The sequence below is a fragment of the Zootoca vivipara genome, chromosome Z, assembly GCF_963506605.1.
Source record: "Zootoca vivipara chromosome Z, rZooViv1.1, whole genome shotgun sequence".
NCBI classification, from domain to species: Eukaryota; Metazoa; Chordata; class Lepidosauria; order Squamata; family Lacertidae; genus Zootoca; species Zootoca vivipara.
In genome coordinates, this window is record NC_083294.1 from 13,415,044 (window position 1) to 13,437,524 (window position 22,481).

Here is a 22,481-nt window from a genome sequence, read left to right on the forward strand (position 1 = left end):
TTAGCTTGGCAAGGTTCTCGGGATTCTTTGCAGGAAGCCCTACGTTTTAAATGTGTGTTGGATGGGCTTTAAATTTTTGGTGTTAATCTGCATCATTACTGGTGTGCATGAGCGAGTATATGGGTCATTCTCTGCCTCTTTCCCCATTTCGTCCTAACAACAACCCTGTGAGGCAGGTTAAGTGGACTGCAACTTCTTTTCACACTACTCCGTCGTTTAACTTATGCCACAAAACGATGATGCTTCCAATTTAGATTGCATTATTGAAAGATTTGGCAGATTTCAGTGGCTTTTTGCCATGGCAGCAGTGGGTGCTTCCAGACTGGGGTGTGTTGTGTGTGTGTGTTAATATAGCCACTCCAGTTACTTTGGATATTGCAAATAGGCTGCTAGCAACAGGATTTTATTTTACTGTATAGGAATTCCCATGGAAAAAGTAAATCTAGAATAGATTAAAGGTGGGGGGAGAGATACAGGTTAGTATGGTATTTTTAGGCCAACAGTGTTTTGAGGATGCTGTGAAAAATGCGTAAGGAGCACTGATCCCATAATATGTACAATAAAATGCAGCATTCATGGTAGTATACCATTGATTATTATATGGTGAGAACACTATTTTGTATGCAGAAGGTCTCTGGTTCAATCCCTGCAATCCGTAGGAGAGATTCCTGGTCTGAAATCTCAAAGAGTCGCTGCCAGTCAGTGTAGACAACACTGAACTAAATTGTCCAGTGGTTGAACTCGTAATAAGGCACCTTCTTATGTTGTTCTCAGTGAGAAAGCATCTGCTTTGCATGCAGAAAGTCCCAGGATCAAACCCTGGCATCTGGTATGGCTGGGAATAACCCCCTACCTAAAGCCCTGGAGAGTTGCTGCCAGTCAGTGCAGACAATACTAAGTTAAGTTTACCAGTGGGCTAACTCTGGATATTCAGAATGATGAATATAATCTTGTACTGTTTTTAGGAGAAGAGGCTGTTGCCCATTGGCAGCTGGTTTGCATGCAGAAGGTCCCAAGTTCATTTCCCTGACATCTCCAAGTAAGGTTGGCAAAATGTCCCCTGCCTGAAATCCTGGACTGCTGCTGCTGCCAATCAGAGTGGATAGTATTGAACTAGATAGACCAACAATCTGACTCTGTACAAGGGAAACATCCCATGTTCCTGTCCTGTACAGTGTCACCTGAAATTGTGGCACATCATACAAATGGGGTGGGAGCACTTTCCCTACATTTGGGTTTGGGGTTTTAAAAGAATGAGGGAGGATATGATGGAACTTCATAACCTTATGAATGAATCAATGAACGAATGATGTAGTACAGGCAACTCCCCATTTACATGGGGGTTAGCCACCGTGCATTTAGTAGAAATTGTGTATATTGGGTACACCATTGAAAAAGCCTGCAAACCTCTGGAAGCCCTTGAAAAACCTTGAAAAATAAAATAAAATAATTCCATCGAATCCACTACAGCCGCTCTTTCCAAACCTCCTTGCTCAAACTCCCAACTCTCCACAAGCCTCAAAGGTTGGTGCAAAGGCTCCTGGGATTGCTAGATGCTATTATCTTGCCATTTTCACACTCTTTAAGGGCAATTTTTGCCCCTTTTGTGCTATTTTCAGGATTGCTGCAGTGCGCTCATGCGCTGTTGCACTTGCCTTGAATGCGTGTAAATGGGGAGTTGCCTGTATAAAAAATGACTAAAACATTTGAACTTGCTGACAGTAGGGAGGCCTCTCATGGATTTTATTTTATTTTATTTGTAATAAGCTCAGTAAATATGAAAGTGAACTCCTTCATATTAACTTTGGAAGCTGCCTTTTACTGACTATATCTAGTTCCTTGGGTAATCCAGTTCATTATGGTCTGCACTGGCTAGCAGCAGCTCTCCAGGGTTTCAGGCGGGGGGGGGGGTCTCTCCAGGCCCTACTTGCTGGGAATTGAACTTTCTGCTTGCAAAGCAGATGCTCTACAACTGAGCTACAGAAATTCCCCTTTATCTCTGTCTCTCTCTAATAAAAACACAAGGCTGCCATCATGCAGCTCCCACTGGAGGATTTGTAGTGCCACATCACAACACTCAATTTGCATGAATTTCAGGTAAAAGTGAAGACAGTGAAACTATCATTCCCGTGATTTTTAAAATATAGAGAGAGGGGTGCTTAAATGTGTGGTGTGTGTGCAGCAAAAGGGTCACTGGCCGGGAGGATGATCTCTGTTGTTCCCTTTCCATCTTCCACCGATATCTGCAATTCCCTCCTGCTCACATGATTGCTTTGAACTGGTCAGGCAATTATCTGTGCGGCTGGCAAGCTGCCACGTTTGAGCATCTATTAGGAGAGACGCTCTCTGTGGCGAGAAGCGCAGATCTGGCGCCTTTAAGAGATTTAATAGATGACAGTGGGCTTCCTGTAGTGAACCATTTTTGTGCCTTCTGTTCTCCTTGGAGCTGCTTGCCTAAAGCTCTCCGACCTGGCCAGGGATTTGGAGACAGCCTGTAGCATCTTCTTCCAACGCGGAGAAAATCCTTTGCTGGGTGGGTCGTGACTTACGTCCAAACATCTGTATCCATCGATTGTGGGAGCACCACAGTCTCTGTGACATTCCATTACAGGACAGTCTAGGCTCCTGTCAATAGCTCAGTGTACTTGTGTGTGTAGCTCAGCTGTAGAGCATCTGCTATGCGCGCAGAAGGTCCCAGGCTCAATTTTTGGCATCCCCAGGTAAAGCAGGGAAGCTCTCCTGCTTGAAGCACTTGAGAGCCACTTCCTTCCAGTGTAGACAGTACTGAGATAGATGGACCAATGGTCTGATTCAGTCTAAGACAGCTTCCTATGCTCCTATTTAATTCAGCCTGTTTAATTCTTCAAAACATTAAGGATTAGAATCTTACTTTATTCTTAGGGGATAGGCCATAGCTCAGTAGCAGGACGCATGATTTGCATGCAGAAGGTCTTGGGCTCAATGCCTGGCACCCCCGTGTTAGGCTGCGATGGTTGCCTGCTTGCAACTGGAGAGCTGCTGCCAGCCAGTGTAAAACAGTGCTTACAGCAGGTCTCTTCCTATGACATCAATGCTATATTGAACAAGCTTTTTTCTTCCTTCCAGGCTTGACTATTGTAACTCGCTCTACGCAGGGTTGCCCTTAAAGCTGACCCAGAAACTCCAGCGGGTGCAGAATGCCGCGGCGAGGCTCCTTACAGGGTCCCGGCCGTGGGATCACATTCATCCAGTGCTTTACCAGCTGCACTGGCTCCCGGTGGAGTACAGGATCAGGTTTAAGGTGCTGGTTTTGACCTTTAAAGCCCTATGCGACTTGGGACCCTCGTACCTACGGGACCGCCTCTCCTGGTATGCCCCGCGGAGGACCTTAAGGTCCACAAACAATAATATTCTGGAGATCCCGAGTCATAAGATGGCTAGATTGGCCTCTACTAGAGCCAGGGCCTTTTCAGTACTGGCCCCAACCTGGTGGAACGCTCTTTCCCAGGAGACCAGGGCCCTGCGGGATTTGTCATCTTTCCGCAGGGCCTGCAAGACAGAGCTGTTCCGCCTGGCCTTTGGGTTAGACTCAGCCTGACCCCTGTGTTTTTCTCCCTCATGGCTTGGATTTATGGCCTACTTGAAATGAGGCTGCACTTTAAATTTTAATACTGTATTTTAATCTGTATTTTAACTAATTTTTTTTTTTTATGTTTTATTGTGGTTCTGTTGGTGTCAGCCACTTATGGCCTACTTGAAATGAGGCTGCACTTTAAATTTTAATACTGTATTTTAATCTGTATTTTAATTAATTGTTTTTATGTTTTATTGTGGTTCTGTTGGTGTCAGCCGCCCTGAGCCCGGTTTTTGACTGGGGAGGGCGGGGTATAAATAAAAATTTATTATTATTATTATTATTATTATTATTATTATTATTATTATTATTATTCCTTGGGACACAGGGCTTTTATCTTAATTGATTCCCTTCTCCAAACCTTTTGCAAAGAGTTAATAAACCAGATCCAGTTTCCTATGCACACAAGGCTGCCACCCACCGCCCCTGGTTTCATTCTCTTGGAGGTTGGAGCAAGAGAGATTGTTGCTGAAAATCCATCATCTGTTTCTCATTTCATGTCTGGCAAAGTATTTCAGCCTCCCAGATTTCCTTTGCTGGGCTAGGAGGAGACTTGAGAGGTGTGGTTTCAGAAGAGAGGCCAGGAAAGTTGGGTAGGGTAGGGGGAGAGCCTGAGCTTTTCAGCTCCCTCCATTGCAAGGAAATAATGATCAAAAGGGTGGTGCAATCTTTCCAGACCACCATACAGTACCTCCTCCTCCTTGCAGGCAGGAAAGAAATTGTGTGTTGCTAACATTGGGCAATTCTAGAGCCACATTCATACCATATGTTTAAGGCACTATGATACCATCTTAAACAGTCATGCCTTCCACCAAAGAATTCTGGGAGCTGTAGTTTGTGAAGGGTGCTGAGAGTTGTTAGCCTCTCACAGAGCTACAATTAATTCCGAGAGTTAATTGTTAAGCCACTTTTGAGAATTGAAGCTCTGTGAGGAGAACAACTAACAACTCTTGACACCTTCAATAAGCTACAGCTCCCAGAATTCTTGGGGGGAAGCCATGTCTCTTCAAAATTGTACTGCTTTAAATGTACGGTGCAAATGTGGCCATGGTAGATGGTAGCTACTTCTGGTTTTTAAGAAAATCATGTTTTGTCTTGGGCTGTGTGCACACTATATATTTAAAGCACATTTCTCCCACACCCAAGAATCCTGGGAACTGTCATTTGTTAAATGTTTCGGGAACTGTAGCTCTTTGAGAGATAAACTACAGTTCCCAGGATTCCATGGAAGGCTGCTTTAAATGCAGTCCTCTTGAAGCCTTCCTGCCTCAGCTGTGCTTTGCACTTTCGACATATCTTCAATTGTGCTTTCATGGATGAATAAATGCCTTGCAGGATCAGACTTAGGGGTCACCTAGCACTGTCTCCGGTCTCCGTGGTTGGCTGGCCAGAAGCTCCTGGAAAAGCTCACAAGTGGACAAAAGCCAGCATCTTGTTGTCTGCACCCTCTCCTCCACCAGTGTTTTGTAATTGGAGGTATACTGCCCCTAAATGTGAAGGCTTGATTTGGTCATCAAAGCTGAGTGGGGGGTTTGAACCTGGGTCTCTCAGGTCCCAGGCTGGCACTCTTAACCTCTAGACTTTGCCCTGCTAATAAACTTTAATTAGTTCTGTGACTCCCCTCCCTCCTGATTTTGAAACTGAGAGTTTGCTGCCTATCAGCATGTGGGGCCTAGTGGGCTAGGCATGGAGGCAGACTCTCCCACATGGCAGAGAGGCAACAGGTTACAGTATTTTTAAATAACAGAAAGCTCTGCATGCCCCAGGAGGAAATTAAGAAAAAGGAAAGGAAAAAAAAGCACAAGTAATCTGTCCTGTTAATTACCAAGGATGCAGGCGGCAGAAATTGCCCCAGGGGCCCGATCTGCACAGGCTTGCAGCAGCTTTTTGTCAGGAGTGTCCGCAAATAACCTCTTATTCTTTTAATAAATAAATGCAGAACCAACTCCGTTGAGTACAAGGTGGAACTGTGATGAGTATTCAGGAGTTCCCCTCTGTTGATAGTCTCTTCTCCCCTCTGCCACCCTATCCTGTCATATTTGATGGATGGTGTGTGCAGTCTATTTAGTATCGGGGAGCTGCCTCCAGTTCCAGGCTGCGGTGGGGGGGAGGGGAAGCTTGGGCAAAATGTGGCCCCTGCTTCCTCTGTAAGTTGCCCCTGGTGGCCAAGAGTGTAGCCACCTGAACAGTAGAGAGTAGCCAGGCTTTGACACTCTTTAAATTTCCCACAATGCTCCAGAGCAGGATGGGCAAGAGTACTTTGAAACAGAATCCGTGGGCCGCACAGACCGTTGTCAATTAAAGTGTTCCTCTTATGGTTAATATTATTTAATATGTACAATTTATATACAGTGGTGCCTCGCAAGACGAAAATAATTCGTTCCACAAGTTGTTTTGTGTTGTGAAAATTTCCTCTTGTGGTTTTCCAATGTAAACAAATAAAAGCAAAAAAAAATGCAAAAAAATTCGTCTTGCGAAGCACGGCCATAGAAAAATTCATTTTGCGAGTCAATGCCTTCGTCTTGGGAGTGTTTCGTTGCGCGAGGCATTCGTCTTGCGAGGTACCACTGTATAGAATTGAATGTGTATACTTAATAGATTGAGCCCTTTCAGGGACATTGAGTCCTTGTCAGGATAAAAAGATGGGGTATAAATAAATATAATAATAATAATTTAGAATAGTCAAGTGTACTCTCCGAGGGGCAACCCACCTGCCCTCCAGAGCCCCAGGCAGAGAGGCCTCGCCAAGTCATGCCAGCCAGCTCACCAATCAAAAGGCGGGGCCTCGAAATGTCCACAAATTTGGCACCTGTCTCTCCCCACTGGTGGGTTTTCAAGTGACCCAGCCCTCCCTCACCCACGTACTCTCACCTTGTGGGCAGTGTGTTGAACCACCTTGCCCCAGAGCAATGCTAGGGGTGTATGGGATTGTCATGGACAGAGGCATGAATTATTTTTTTCAGTAAAGGCGAGGAGTACTTATCTAAGCTTGGCAAAGATACAATATACAGTATATACAAACAGACCCACACTCTTTCTTTGTCCCTCTCTCACACAAAACAATCTCACACAAGAAACAATCCGTTTTGCAAATTTGAATTCAAAACCAATCAACCTTCCACTGTTTTCATATGTATTTTTGTGTGAAAAATCTGACATTAAAAAATCTTTCTGTGAAAACACACACACACACACACACACACACACACACACACCAGTTGTATCCATTGGTAGTCCTACACAGAGTAAATGCATTGAAATGGATGGACATGGCTGGCTTAGGTTCATTGATCTGAATATGTCTACTCTGGATAGCACTTTGTTGGCTACAACTCACACTTTGTTTCTGTGTGAAAAATCTGATGCAATTGCAACTTCGAATTCAAAATCTCTCTTAATATTTACACATTCTTACAAGAACACATTTTAAAAAAATATTTATTTCATAAAATTAAAACACTGATTGATTGTAACAAAAAATGCTCAAATGGGTTTACAGAGAAAAAGGGGGGAAACGAAATGGTAAAAATAGTTTAAAAAATGACTTTTTAAAACATTCAGAAAAATTAAAACCAGCAATGAACTAAAATGAGATTAAAACATGCACACCAACGTTCTACATATCTTTTGTCTAGGCTAGCCTAAACAAAAATGCTTTTAGCACTTCCTGACATTGATGGACACACAAAATATACAGTCATACCTCGGGTTGCAAACATGATCCATGCGGGAGGTGCGTTTGCAACCCGCAGCGTCCGCAACCCACAGTGCCGCGTCTGCGCACACATGCGTGACACAATTCTGCGCTTCTGCGCATGATGTCATTTTGTGTTTCTGTGTGAGCGCCAAAACCTGGAAGTAACCCGTTCCAGTACTTCCGGTTTTGGTGCGGAGCGCAACCTGAAAACGCGTAACCCTCAGCGTTCGCAACCTGAGGTATGCTGTACATGCAGACACACTGCGTAAGAGATGGGGGTGGGGTGGGGAGAGAAAGAGAAAATATGACATCAGAATGCAAATGTGAGTTTGAAATATCCTGTTCTAAGTTTGGCTGGCAAAACCGACAGACTGAGAGCATCCCAGATATTTACCTTGCCTTGATAATCTGATAAGGGTTGATATTCTTTACTTGTACTGTCCTTTTATTGCATGTGCAACTGTACTCATTTTATAGTTTTGTTTTTATCTTTTAATAATTGCTCTCTCTGTTTATGTACTTTATAAAGTAAAATATAAAATAAACTCTCTCTCTCTCTCTCTCTCTCTCTCTCTCTCTCCCTCTCCCTCTCCCTCTCCCTCTTCCTCTCTTAATTTACCTTGGAGACATATTCATAGTTTTACCAATCCACGAGTTACCTTCTCTCTCTGTCTTTCTCAGATATAGGATTTCCTTTCAGGTGTTTTGACGCCTGTGCTTCTTTCTCTGCACTCTTGCAAAAGGGTATGAGAGGTCATAATAGCTTGAAGTGCAGAATTGTATTCCGAATATGCACATCAAATTTCATTCCTGTATCTCAGTCCTTGAGAGGTAGATTGTTGTTGTTAATATCGGGTTCATATTGGGAGGTCCTTGAGGTATTGTGGTTTTGAGCCGTTTAAGGCTTTATAGGTGAAAACCACCACTTTGACGTGGGCCCAGAAGCTTAACTGGCAGCCAGTTGGGTCAGGATCAGTGTAATATGCCCAAACCGTCTTCCCTCGGAGAGCAGCCTGCCCACCAAATATTGCACCAGCTGAAATTTCCGAACTGTCTTCAGAGGCAGCCCTATGTATAACACGCTGCAGTAATGTAACCTAGAGGTTACCAGAGCATAGGCAGTAGTTAGTTTATCTCTGTCCAGATTACCTACCTACACACACAAACAAACAAACACTTTGTCACCCAAACAAGGTAACCTAAAGCCTTTCCTTTGCCAAATAAGTCATTCTGATTTTCCTGCACACACAGTCTCCTCTGAAGGATTAGGGGTATGTAGAAGATTAAGACTGCCTGTTTTGAAACAAGCTAAGAAGTTGAACTCTGAGGGCTGAGGCATTTTAAATCTGGATGGCATGACTATACAAAGGAGCGACTCCTTAATCTGTGTGATCCTGCTTTTACTAAATGGATACCCTAGTTAATACAGATTAAGGCACTGTTTATCTACAGGACCATTTATCTTCCCACAGCTGAGCCCAGGGTGCTGTGAATGCCACAATTTCATGTTGGTGAGAAGACACAGAAACGGATTCTGAGAATAATGGCTTTCATTTTAGTTTTTAAAAACAAGTTTGTAGTCCTTAAACTATGACCTTAAGAGCAGCCCAAAAAGTGTTAAGATTTTAAACTCTGTCCTATTGCTGCAGTGTTCTACTTTGAGTCACTTGTTGACTCAAAAAAAGAATCTGCTTCTGCAACACATCCCAAAGGAGAATCACCCACTCTTATGCGTTTCTGCGTGATTTGCTCAGCTTGGGATATGCTTTGGGTTTAGGAGGAATTCCATATAGCAATGACTCATGAAGAGACTCTACAGAAAGTCACATCTGAAGGCAGGTCATTCCGTCATGTCTCCTTGTTAGGAACGATTGAGCAATCCCATTGTGGAGATTCAACAGGCTAACCATCTAGCAGAGGCTGATTGGAAAGGAACATGCCTCAGGGCAATACATCAGACAGAGACACAGCAGGAAACCTCATGGGTAGACTCCTATCTGCCTTTGCTCATTGAATTAATGCCCTTTTATTTTTCAGACTTATCTGCCCCTGCATGGGTGGCTTAGTGCCAGAAATGCTTCTCAGCTCCCAGACTCATCCCCACCCAACTCCAGTTTGCAATCCAGAGAGTAAATGTCACCTCTTGACATTTCCTAGATGGGTAATAGTGCCATCGCATTGCATTGAGCAAACCAGGAGGGTCCCCAAATGCAGCAGGGTCCAGGTAGTCTTTTTTTTAAAAAAATACATTCCTGCATATAAACAGAGGGTGCCCACCCCAATAAGATCATTTAAATCCAGACTCTTAAAATCCCCTTAGCGACATCACAGCACAGTGGACGAGGAGCTGGCTCCTTCTTCCCAAGAAAGGTGTGCCAAGGGAGACCTGTCACTCACAGTGAGGAGTTCGCTGTCAAGTCGCTGGACAGAGTTGGAGGGTGGTGCTTGGAAGGAGCTTTTGTATCAGCCTTGTGTTTCTCGACAATTGTCCCCGCTAGGTTTCCGTAGAAGTGCACAATACCTTTCTGGGTGCGCTAACTAGGTTGGAGTTTTAGTGTTTGTTTCCAAATAGGATTTATGAACGGATCGGCATCCCTGGGAACCAAACCATTTCCCCGATCCCTTCCTTGGTGCCTTTCCAAATGCAAACAGGCTTTTGCCTAATCAGGGACCATCCAGAAGTCTTAGTCTTTTGGGTGCCCTGATAATGCTGCATTTGCCAGCAGGCTAGAATCTCTGAATGCTGAATAACCTACGTAGGCAAAAGGGAAGTTTGGATGCTCAGGAAGTCTAAATAATGGGTAGGAGAGAAGAAACCTAAGGTGTAAAGGCACCCCCACAATAAGAGCCAGTGTGGTGTACTGATTGGCAGCCTTCCATGCTTCAACATTTTGTTGCAGATCCCTTTGGTTGTTTTCAAATCAAAAGTATTTTAGTTCCGTATTTTGAAAGTGGCCTTGCAGATTTGGTCTTGAGAGGCAGCAGCTTATCTCCTCTCCTTCCCCACTCCCTTTACTGGAGATACCCTGCTCCCAGTCTCAGCTGCCAAATGATAGGACTTGCCCCACTGCTTAGGAATGAATCTTAAGTGTTGTCAGCATAGAATCATAGAATTGGAGAACTGGAAGGGATTTCAGGGGTCACCTATTCCAACCCCCCCTGCATTGCTGGAATCTGAACTAAAGCATCCCTGACAGATGGCCATCCAACGTCTGCTTAAAAACCTCCAAGGAAGGAGAATTCACCACCTTCTGAGGGGGTCAATTCCAACAACTCTTACAGTCTAACCCAGGCACCCCCAAACTGCGGCCCTCCAGATGTTTTGGCCTACAACTCCCATGATCCCTAGCTAACAGGACCAGTGGTCGGGGAAGATGGGAATTGTAGTCCAAAACATCTGGAGGGCCGAAGTTTGGGGGTGCCTGGTCTAACCCATGGGTCCCCAAACTAAGGCCCGGGGGCCGGATCCGCCTCAATCGCCTTCTAAATCCAGCCCGCGGACGGTCCAGGAATCAGCATGTTTTTACATCAGTAGAATGTGTCCTTTTATTTAAAATGCATCTCTGGGTTATTTGTGGGGCCTGCCTGGTGTTTTTACATGAGTAGAATGTGTGCTTTTACAGTATTTAAAGTGCATCTCGAGGTTATTTGTGGGGCATAGGAATTTGTTCATTCCCCCCCCCTCCAAAATATAGTCTGCCCCCCCCACAAGGTCTGAGGGACAGTGGACCAGCCCCCTCCTGAAAAAGTTTGCTGACCCTTGGTCTAACCACTACACTACCACTGTCTTTCAGTGCAAGCTTCCAGCAGGAACAGGTGCAGTTTTAAGATTTTGCTGTAGGAATGAAGGAGGGACAAACAGAATTTAAGATTGGGAAAAAAGTTTTTTTAAAAACCCACCATCCCTCCCCTCTTCACAGATTACTCTTTTGGGCATGTGGATCAAGTCCTCCGCCTTAGAAGATCTCCTCTCTGCCTGTATTTCTTTTTGCTTTGGAATTCTTATTTCTGTCCCGTGGGGGGCTCCTGAGGCCAAACCTCATCTCCTAAAGCTGGGAAGGGAGGATGGAACGAGCTGTTTACTAGGCCTCGAGCAGCACAAGATATCCCTCAGTGGAGGAAACAAAAGGAGTGTTGTGTTCATTTGGTGCAGTTGTGTTTCAGCTGTTGTGCGCTTCAGCTCAGGACCGGGCCGGCTGGGGAGGGTTAAGAGAGAAAAGGGGGGGGGGTTCTAGGGCATGGAACTGGAAAAATCCTCAAGTAGCATCCTCAGTCTGCTTGGAAATTGTGTACAAATCTTTTTCCTGTGTTATTCAGTGGCTAGAGAGTCAGACCATGACCAGGGAGACCAGGGTTCAATCCCCACTCAGCCATGAAGCTCACTGGGTGATCTTGGGCCAGTCACTTGCTCTAAGCCTGACCTACCTCACAGGGTTGTTGTGAAGATGGAATGGGGCAGAAGAAAGCTATGTATGCCAGTTTGAGCTGCTTGGAGGGAAACAAATGGGATATAAATGCAAGCAGATGAATAAATTTTGTTTTAAATGGTCTTGGTGGTCTTGTTTCTATCCCCCCTCCCAAGCAAGTTTAGCATTGTGTAGTGGTTGCTGGTTTGCTATTTCAACCAATTAGTATTTTGGAAGGGTTGCTGATTTCCTGTTCCTTTGCATGGCTGTATTCTGCTACCCCACCCCCACGCTTTTGCAAGGCTGTTGCTCTTAAAAGCTTGTTGCAGCTCTCCGAGATCCAGGAGAAAAGAGGGGAAGCGTGTTGCTAAGGAACGGATTTTGGATGCAATGCCGGCTGAGCTACAAGGGACAGGGTGTGCAATTCCCCAGGAAGCGGTGCATTCTGGGAAGTGGAATTCCAGCCAGAGTCGTGTGTCACTGGTGATATTGTTATCAGGGGACATGTTGTAGCTTAGTGCTTAGAGCAGGCATCCCCAAACTTCGGCCCTCCAGATGTTTTGGACTACAATTCCCATCATCCCCGACCACTGGTCCTGTTAGCTAGGGATCATGGGAGTTGTAGGCCAAAACATCTGGAGGGCTGCAGTTTGGGGATGCTTGGCTTAGAGCATCTTTGCAGAAGGCCCGAGGTTCGGTCCCCAATTGCATCTCAAGGTAAGGCTGGGAAACATATCTTCCCCAAACCCGAGAGAGCCACTGCCAGTCAGTGTGGACAGTACTAAGCTAGGTGGACCCAGTTGTCTGAACTCTTCTGCAGCCAGTGTCCAGTGTTTTCTCTCTCCTTTCACTTCCCCACTCTTGTTTAGGAACATTGGGAACTGCCTCCTGCTGAGTCCAGAGACCATTGGTCCATCTAGCTCAGTATTGTCTACACTGACTGGCAGTGGCTCTCAGAGGTTTTCAGGCAGGGGGGTCTTTCCAGGTGCAGGTGCTGAGAATTGAACCTGGGACCTTCTGCATGCAAAGCTTATGCTTTACCTCTGAGCTATGGCCCTTCCACTAAAAATTAATATTCTAGTCATAAGGACTAGAAACATATTGTATTTTTCTGTCTATAAGATGCCCCCATGTATAAGACCCCCACCCCCCATTTTTGGGGACTCAATTTTAGGAAAATTAGGGGAGATGGCCCAAAGTTGTTGAGCCTCTTCTGTCACACAACTGCGGGCAGGAAACACTCCCTAGATAGTTTCCCACGTGCAGTGGCATCGGGGGAAGTTGTGCTCCCACCATCCGGCCCAGGGAGTGCCCGCCACGCACAGCGGCATCGGGGAAAGCCGCGCTCCTGCCAACGAACTGGCTGGCAGTGCATCACTTCTCTCCCCCCCCCCCAATGCCACTATCCGTGTATTTGACGACTTCAGTTTTTTTTTACAGGATTTTTGAGTAAAGAAACCTCACCCAAAACACAGAAAAATACAGTAGTTGTTGGGTTTAGTGGAGCCTTCAGACATGCAGAGAGGAAAGGAGGAAATCAATGCAGAGCAGCAAATAGAGCTCTCAGTCTCTCTCCCCACCCCTGTATAAGGAGATTTTATATATATATATATATATATATATATATATATATATATATATATATATATATAAAATAAGACAAATGCCATGTCCCTGTGGGCTTCGTGAACCACTGCAGTGCCTTTGAATTCACTGGCCAGGACAACCAGGAGGCAGAAGCAGCTTGACTCCTTACCAAGTGGGATACCATACCAACTGCATGTCCCCCCCCCCCCCCCAATTCTCAGTCACCATATTTACTAGAGACTTATTTGGCTTAAATGATAGCCGATAGCTGAGCATTCAGGGAAGGGGCCTTAAATATCCAAGCATGCAGGTGTGTACTTCAAACAAACCATCCCATATTGGGGAATGTCCAGCACGGTACTGAAAAATGTGTTGTCTGAAGTAGCTTGCAAGCCTTGCTTTTTATTCCCTTTTGAGGCTGCGCCTTTTCGCCTCCTGTAGTTAATTTCCGGTGTGGATGGGTCATGCGTTTGCGCCTTACGTTCTGGCAACAGCAGCAAGGCAGGCTTATAAAGAACTGGTGGTCTTCATCACTAACAGCTGGGAATGGATTTCTGTTTCTCAAGGGGTGAGTGGAAAGAGGAGCAGAGGGGAGGGCCATTTCCCCCTGGATTTTGCTTATGGTGGGAGTGCGAGGTGTGGCCTGCCGTTGCTATGGTGCCTTGATTTGTTGCCCCCTTTCCTTCTTTAAAACTCACTGCTAAAACCCACCTTTTCATGATGCTTTTAGCCTGGAGCACTGTCCCACAAATTTCTGTTAGCTGGTAGGCACCTATTCCCCCCACCCTGGACGAATTGAGGGACTGCTGTTATTGATCTATTGTTAATTTAGATCAGCGGCCCCCAAAGTGGGTTGGGATGCTAAGATAAAGGGGGTGCCTGAGGTGCAAAAGACCATCAGGCTTTGAAAAGCTGGATCAAGTCCATCAGTTTTGGTGAATGAATTAAGCTGCATTGTTTTAATTGCAGGTAGGTAGTCGTGTTGGTCTGAGTCGAAGCAAAATAAAATATCCCTTCAGTAGCACCTTAAAGACCAACTAAGTTTTTATTTTGGTATGAGCTTTCGTGTGCATGCACACTTCATGTTTCAATTGGATTGTGAATAAATGTGCACTTAATTGTTACTCTTTTGAATTTTACTGTGTTAATATCGTCTTCCCTAGTGGGTCATGCAAACCTCTGTTCTTAATAATGCTTTTTGTAGGGTAGGAGGCACAAGGGATGAATTGAAGGAACAAAGTGGGAGGCATCCTGAAAAGGCTTGGGGACCACTGATTTAGATACTGATTAAGCATATCTGTTTGAAAGCAGCCCCTGGCGGACGTAATAGGTGATTTTATTGGGTGCCAGGCCAGGAGCACCTCAGATCCTGGAATTTTTCATTCGGCTACAGTCGTTGAGAGTATGTCATTCAACTAAAAATTAAAAACCCAGAAAGTCTTAACAGGTGAGCAGATATGCCACTGTATGGAAATCAAGATAGAAAACTTTATTAAATGAGATGTTCTCTTCTCGGCAACGCAATGGGGATAATACCAGTAAACGTTGCAACATAATTTTATTTATTGAATTCATATCCCGCCCTTCCTCCCTTGGGAGCCCAGGGTGGCAAAAAGATAATCAATTTAAAAGCAAAAGCATTTTGAAAGTGAGTAAAACATTCCAAAAACAATGGCAATTAAAACCATGATGAAAGCAATTACATTTTAAAACATTATTCCATCCAAATATCTAAGGGCTGCCAGGAATAGTATTCTCCAGCCACCAAATGCCTGGGTAAACGGGAATATTTACGAATCTCTCCTGAAAGTTAATAATGACAGTAGGAAGTAGGGTTGCCAGACCTCCAGATCTGACTCAAAGTTTCCATGTTTGCCTGCCCCTGACAGGTGGTAAGCTTGAATCGGTGAGGAGAGGGCCTTATGAAGACTGCATGTAGCTTACAAGCTTCAACCCAACAGGAGCTGTTTGCAAATTATAGCATAGGCACTAGGGAGAGAGCACTAGGGTGGGGACTTCACTCCCCTCACCCAATTAACCTCCGTCTCCAAGGCCTGTCCCTGTCATATAACCAGTGTCTGTTCTGTGACATCACTTGGAGCTTCCCCTTGTGACCAGGGCAGCTCCTAAGTCCCAGGTTTGGGCCCTGAAATCTCAGGAAGGTTCCTGACCCAGCAACCATGGGTGTAAGGATTGCTGAGAAAAGTTTAAAATATTAAAATACATATGCCACTTGTTGTCTCTAAACTGCCATCAAATCGGCTGCCGAACAAAAAATGTCGAAATGGGGAAAGACCTAAAGTGGAGTTGCAAACAGTATATCAGATAAAGATTAGCAGCATTTTATAATTTTAAAAAAGCAGCAAAAGGCATCCAGCCCTATGTGTGCTTCCAGTTCTTTACAAGTATTATTATGTAATCTCCAGGTGACTTAAACAGGTTGTAGGCTTGCAACCTGGTTGGCTTGGGTAACTTTGCAATGGTCACACAATATATGTTTGCCAGGCCTGAAAGTGCTGGCTCATTCCTACATGCCAGGTGATTGCTAATTAGCTAACGAACATTGTGATCCCTGCTGCCATGGCTGTGTTGCCCCAACAGTTTTGACTGGGCATTTTTACAGGGCAGTCGCTGCCAAGTTATGTAAGGCTTGGGGTTACCGGTTGCACTGATGAAGCCATACAAAGTTGTAATCTTGTATGCAAAACTCCCAGAGCTCAAATCCTGGTGTGTAGGGCTGGAAATGTCCCTAATCTGAAACCATTGAGATCCTCTGCCCGCCAGTGTTGACAGCAGTGAGCTAGATGGAGTAGTGACGTGGCTCGATTTAAGTCAGCACCCTCTCTTGCTGTTTAAATCAGCCCCTTTATTTGGAAACCATGAGGACTGGGATCTTAACTTTACTGAAAACTCAGGGTCTGGAATGCTCTTGATCTGGCAACAGTAGTTTGTAACACAAAAGAAACAAATGAGCTAGATTAGTGGTTCCCAAACATTTTCGGGCCACCGCCTCCTTGGTTTCATCAACTCATCGTCAGTGCCCTCTGTTCTACTCTATAAAAAGCATTTTTTCAGAATAGCAGTTTGCATGACCCACTAAGGAAGATAACAAGTTAACGTTCAAAACAGTAATTATTAATTGCACATTTATTCATAATCCAATTGGAACTAATTTAATTATTTCAACAAAGTTGATTAACTTGATCCAGTGGTAACAGCTTTTCAAAGTCTGATAGTAACCAGGGAAGATATGCGTCAGGTACAAGGGGGGAAAGAAAGGTGGGTTCTGCCGCCTGAGGCTGTCACCTCACCTTGCCTCATGGGTGGGCTGGCCCTGCTCTTAGCGCCCCCCTAGACAATCCCACTGCCCACTTTGAGAACCACTGAGCTAGATGGACTCCATATATGGCGCCTTCCGACATTCGTAATGATTTGTTTCTCTCCTCAAGCTTTTCAGTTTTGTTGTTGTTGTTTTGTGTTTTGTAACGGTGCTGGTGTGTTGGCTTTGTTTCCAATCCAAAGCATCAAACCTTGTTCCCCAAAGGAAGCAGTGGACCATTTTCTTGCTGGTTGATGGGCACCCTTTGTGCTCTGTATCACGGATGCAGCTGTCAGCGCAGTTCCTATTTCTTCCTGAGGCCTTTTCTGCCGGTGCTTGTTCAAGGAAGCAGGAGGGGTGTGTGTGTGTGTGTGTCGGGGGGGGGGGGGAGAGCTCAGCTTGGAGTCTGCCAAACCAGGCCAGGTTTTGTGTGCTGTGTGCCGGATGTTGGCAGTGGGGGGTGGGGAGGGGAGTGCAAGAGAGTTCATCTTTGCTTTGACTTGCAAAAATTATAGAAGAATAGGCATAGGCGTCTGGAGGGGAACAACTGGAGGAGACTTAATCCGGAATGCCGGCTCCTCCTTTATTTTTAGAGTGCGAGTGTTGACTACATTTTAATACCTAGCAGCTGAACAAAGTCGGAGACTCTTTAATGGGAAGGGAGAAGTCCTCGTTTGTAACTTCTTTCATTCTGTTTGTGAAGTTGAAAATATCAGCGTTGAAGCAAAAGGCGCGCGCACGCACACACACACAAAATACATAAAACACACACACACACACACACAATATTTCTTCCCCACCCCCTTTGGATCTCTTTCAGCCTCGCTAAACAAGAAGGGGAAAGGATGAATGAAGCATTGTGCCTGCTGGGTGCCATCATGGGGACTAGAACTTGTCTTAAACAGGAGCTGGGCTTCTGTAAGCCTTTCCCAGTTCTGCTTCCTGAGCTTAGTGAGACTGAGCACAGGGATGGTCCTACATGGTCATAGTTTCTGGAACAGGCTTTGTCAACGCAGCACCATACAGAGATCGTTGGACTACAACCTCTGGAAGGCGCCAGGTTGGCGAAGGCTGTTCTAGACTAGCAGGAGTTCAGTCCTCTCACTTATGCCCACCCCCTACGCCCGCCTGAGTGAGAAATTCCTCTTTCAGAGAAGCAGCCGGACAGGTTTCTGGGTGGTGGCACCTCTGCTTCCATGCCCCTAGCAACAGACTTATGCTTCCTTATTGAATTCTTGTCTCTTGTGGTAAACTGTGTACCTTTTGTTAGATTGTTTGCTGTGAACTGGAAACTTAACAGGCCCTTTTGAGAGCTTTTGACAACATTGACAACATTTGCCATACTGATCAGCAGCTAGCAGCCTCCGAGGCGGAAGCTGACCCCCCTGAGTAGTCCATTGTGGTCCCTTTGGGCAACCAGCTTTGGAGGTAAAAGAGCAAGGAAGAGGGCAACCATCCTTTTGTCTCCCCTGCACACCTGTACACACAATTGTTTTTGGATTCCCAGATGGCACTCAAAGCCTTTCATGCCTAGAAAGCTAGCATGTCAGGAAGAAGGCTTTAAGCCTCACTGCCCCCTTGATGCACTAGCCTTCCATGGGCAGGGAATATTGCATGAGCCCCACAGCCCAAATATTTTTGCAGGGCTGGAAAGGTGTCCTTGAATGTGACAAATGTCTCTTCCTTGCCTGGATGGAGGATACAGAGTGGGGTGGGGTGGGGGGTGTAAACCTAGAAAATAGGTAAAAAAAGGGCATCCATTTCCCTGCCCTGTTTTCCCTGGCCCTGCCCAACACTGGCATTTGGCCCTCTGAAGCTTGTCAGAGGGCAAGCCTACAACCTGAAGCTTGTCCAGAAGGGAAAGTTGCAAGCCTACAACCTGAAGCTTGTCCAGAAGGGAAAGTGGCCCCTGACTGCAAGCTAAGGTTCCCAATCCCTTGTCTAAAGTTGCTTGGTTTTATTTATTTATTTGGGGTGCAGAAAAATATTTCATATTGGTTTGCCCAATATAAGGATGTTGGAATGTGGATGGCAAATATTAGCTACGTGTCTGGCATATTTGAAAGAAAATTCATTGGGAATGTTTCACCCTGGAATTCATAGGGGGGGGGTACTCTTAGGGTCTTAGGCGGTGGGGGGGGGGCGAGAGAATTTTGGAAAAAAGCAAGCAAGCTTTGTCCCTGCTGGAGAAGGGACCTCACGTCAGCTGTGGCCGCTGTGGGTGGCTGTGTGGGCGGAGGAGAGATTGAGCGTAGCCAGCAAACAAAAGCTCCCCTCTTATTTCCCTTGGTCTTTTCCAAACAGCTTCATGCTGGGTGCCTCAATCTATTCCTTTCAATGGAGACTGTTCTTGTGTGTTTCCTGCTTCAGCTGTTTACTGGGTCACCATACTAGGGGACGACGACGAAGAGAGCAAAATCCCTTCCTCTTTTTCTGATTGGCCGGTCCGCCTGCACAATGAGCTGCTTCTCCCGTAAACGGAGGATTTGAACAGAGGAAACATTGAACGGGGTTACCGCCGTTCACTGACCCGTCTCTGCTGCACGGATGTCGGGACCTAAGTGTGGAAAAGAGACTTGGAAGAGCCGGCCCCAAATGACACCCTTCTGCTCCAGATGAAGGAGTTACATTCCAGAAAATAACAACCCCCCCCCACATACTTGGGAGCAGTGACCCAGTGGGGGGCATCCCTGGGGCCAGCGACCAGTTTGAGAAGGCCTTGGCCAAGAACCCCTCCATTGGTGGCCCCTGGCAGGCTTAGCTGCTCGCGGTGACCCACCCACCCAGCTCTTTGACCCCCATGTGGTCAGCTGAGCCTAGCTACTCTTCTGATACCCTGCAGTGACCCAGCATGACATTTAAACTGTAGCCTTGGGTTGGTATTTACGTTTATTACAATTATTACTACCGTAGTTCCGTTTATGGGTCACTGGACACATAAGCTTGGGAGAGCCAGTGTGGTGTAGTGGTTAGGGTGTTGGACCTGGGTTCAAATCAGCCATAAAGCTCACTGGGTGACCTTGGGGCCAGTCACTGCCTCCCTCAGCCTAACCTACCTCACTGGGTTGTGGTGGGGATTAAATGGGGCTTGCTGGGGGTGGGGGTGGGGGTGGGGTGGAGAGAACATTGCATGCCATCTTGAAATTCTTGGAGAGAAAGGTGGGATATAAGTCTTAATACAAGTCTTAGCTCCCTTAACAAACTACAGTTCCCAGGATATCTTTGTGGGGGTGAGTAGAGCCATGATGCTTAAAGTGAAGAACAAGAGTGCTTCGCACCATACATTTCTGGCTTTCTGCAAAGAATCCTGGAAGCTTTACTTGGGTTTAGGGTGCTGGGAATTGTAGTTCTGCAGGGGGGGGGACGACTCCACTTTCCCATGATTCTTTTTGTGAGAGCAGCATGCTTTAAATGTGTGATATGGATTCTGTTAGGTCAGCTTGATTGCCTTGCTTCTCACTACCTGAGCCACCGTCCACAGTGGGATTGAGGGTACCTTTTTCAGCCTGAGGGACACATTACTTTCTGGGCAATCTTCCGGGGGCCGCATGGCAGTAGTGGGCGGGGCCAGAGGCTAAAGTGAGCTGAGCAACAAATGAAAACGTTGCCTTTGTAGAGTGTTCAGTTTCTATAACCACCAACCCACACCCCTCTCTCTTCTCCATCCTTTGTGGTCACATCCACCCCCTACATTTAAAGCACTCTGGCGCCACTTTTAAAACAGCCATGGCTCCCCCTCAAAGAATCCTGAGAACTGTAGTTCATTCAGGGTGCTGGGAAAGGTGGCCTCCTACCAACTTTCAGAACCCTTGGAAACTCAGTTGTCATAATACTCATTATCTCCCTCTTTTGGCCAATGCCTTGGGCTGGTGGGGTGGTCCCAGGTGAGACAGTGCCTATTTGATGCCCATGCCCTGCTTCTGCCAGGAAGACTATGAATGGCTCTGCGCTTTGAAAGAGGATGATATGTTGGTGCTGTTGTAAAAGTGCTTTGCTGGCAGCAGCGGGGGGGGGGGGGGTGCTGGGACTCAAGCTTGCTGCACTGAGTGCTTCCTCTGACTTTCATCACCGCAGGCAGGGAGCGGTTTCTCAGAACATGTGTCCTTTAAGCTCGAAGTGTGACAGGAGGCTGTCCTTCCAAAAAGTGACTTGTGTTGGGGAGATATTGGGAAGGGGGGGTGTCTCACCCCCCAGTACCCATGGGTTCAGCCTGGATGGCTAGAAAAACCCAGGCCCCAGTTTGTCAGTCAAAACAGGACATTTTTATTAGAAACATTGCAGTGGATGCCACTTCCTTCCCCACATCCCTTAGGCCAGGCATCCCCAAACTGCGGGCCTCCAGATGTTTTGGCCTACAACTCCCATGATCCCTAGCTAATAGGACCAGTGGTCAGGGATGATGGGAATTGTAGTCCAAAACATCTGGAGGGCCGAAGTTTGGAGATGCCTGCCTTAGGCAGAAAGGAGAGTGCCTTTCAGGTGAAAGGCACAGCAATACATTTTTATACATTTGTAGACAACAACTGTTCTGTCTGGCTAAGTCATGTGGTGCAGCAGTGGTCTTCTGACATACGGTAGTAATGGCAGCCACCCTCCTTCCTTCAGCCTTTCTGCTTTCTCCTCCAGCACTTTGTCCCTCGTAGGTGCTACTTTGCCTGTCTGTCACGATCCCCTTGCAGACACAACCCACTCTCTACCCTTCTCGCACACATTTCGGTTTCTGTTCTATTATTTCTATAGTGTTCAGTAATTCTGCAGCACACGGACCTAGATCTCTCCAGCTGAGCGAGTTGCACTCCCTCGCCTTTATTATCTCTCTCTCTCTCTGATGGGATTCCAGCTTTAAATTAAATGGAGCGCAATTGATGTCTCGCTTAGTCAGCGCGTGTGAATTGAAGGTCACAGGCGGGGGAGTCAAGGAATTTGCTTCTCTGTGGTTTACCCTCTGCGTGCCTGGGCCGAATTTGGGGGCAGACTCCCATGCAGTTGCTGGGTTCTGAACGGTGTATGTGTAAATTTAAAACGCCAGTATTATAGTCCTTAATAATAATAATAATAATAATAATAATAATAATAATAATTTATTATTTGTACCCAGCCCATCTGGCTGGGTTTCCCCAGCCACTCTGGGCGGCTCCCAACAAAGATTAAAAATACCGGTACATTAAAATGTCACACATTAAAAACTTCCCTGAACAGAGCTGCCTTCAGGTGTCTTCTAAATGTCAGGTAGTTATTTATCTCTTTGACATCTGATGGGAGGGCGTTCCACAGGGTGGGTGCCACTACCGAGAAGGCCCTCTGTCTGGTTCCCTGTAACCTCACTTCTCACCATGAGGGAACCGCAGAAGGCCCTCGGCACTGGACCTCAGTGTCCGGGCAGAACGATGGAGGCGGAGACGCTCCTTAGGAGTTGTAGAGTTAGGACCTGGATAACTGTAAGTTTAATAAGTTCTGGATCCTGATGCAGTTTTCAGCCCACTGTCCCCTTTGTTGCCTTCATCTTCATTCTAGAGAAATGTGCCTTTATTTTGAGCCGGATGTCTGCTCCATCTACCTCAGTATTGTCTACACTGACTGGCAGCAACTCTCCTTGGTTTCAGGCAGGGGGCACCCCCAGCTCTACCTGCATATGCCAGCGATTGAACCTCGTAACTTTGCCACTGAGCTACAGCTCTGGTTGATTCCTTGCATAGTTGCCTGGAGCATCATGTGCAGAGAGTCATGATTAGAAGAAAAGAGGAGCCAGTAGGGCCCTCTCAAGTTTATAAGCTGGCTAATGTGTAAATGTGCTGATGAGGCCTTTCTCCCTTTTCAGAATGGTAGTGTCGGGATCACAACTATGCTTTAAATACAAAG

The 22,481-nt window shown here is 46.1% G+C and overlaps 1 protein-coding gene across 5 annotated transcripts in view; it reads left to right on the forward strand.

Annotated features, from left to right (window-relative positions):
• The window catches only part of RALGDS (ral guanine nucleotide dissociation stimulator), a 93,195-nt gene that overhangs the window by 37,439 nt on the left and 33,275 nt on the right, over nt 1-22,481 (forward strand). The window lies entirely within an intron of this gene.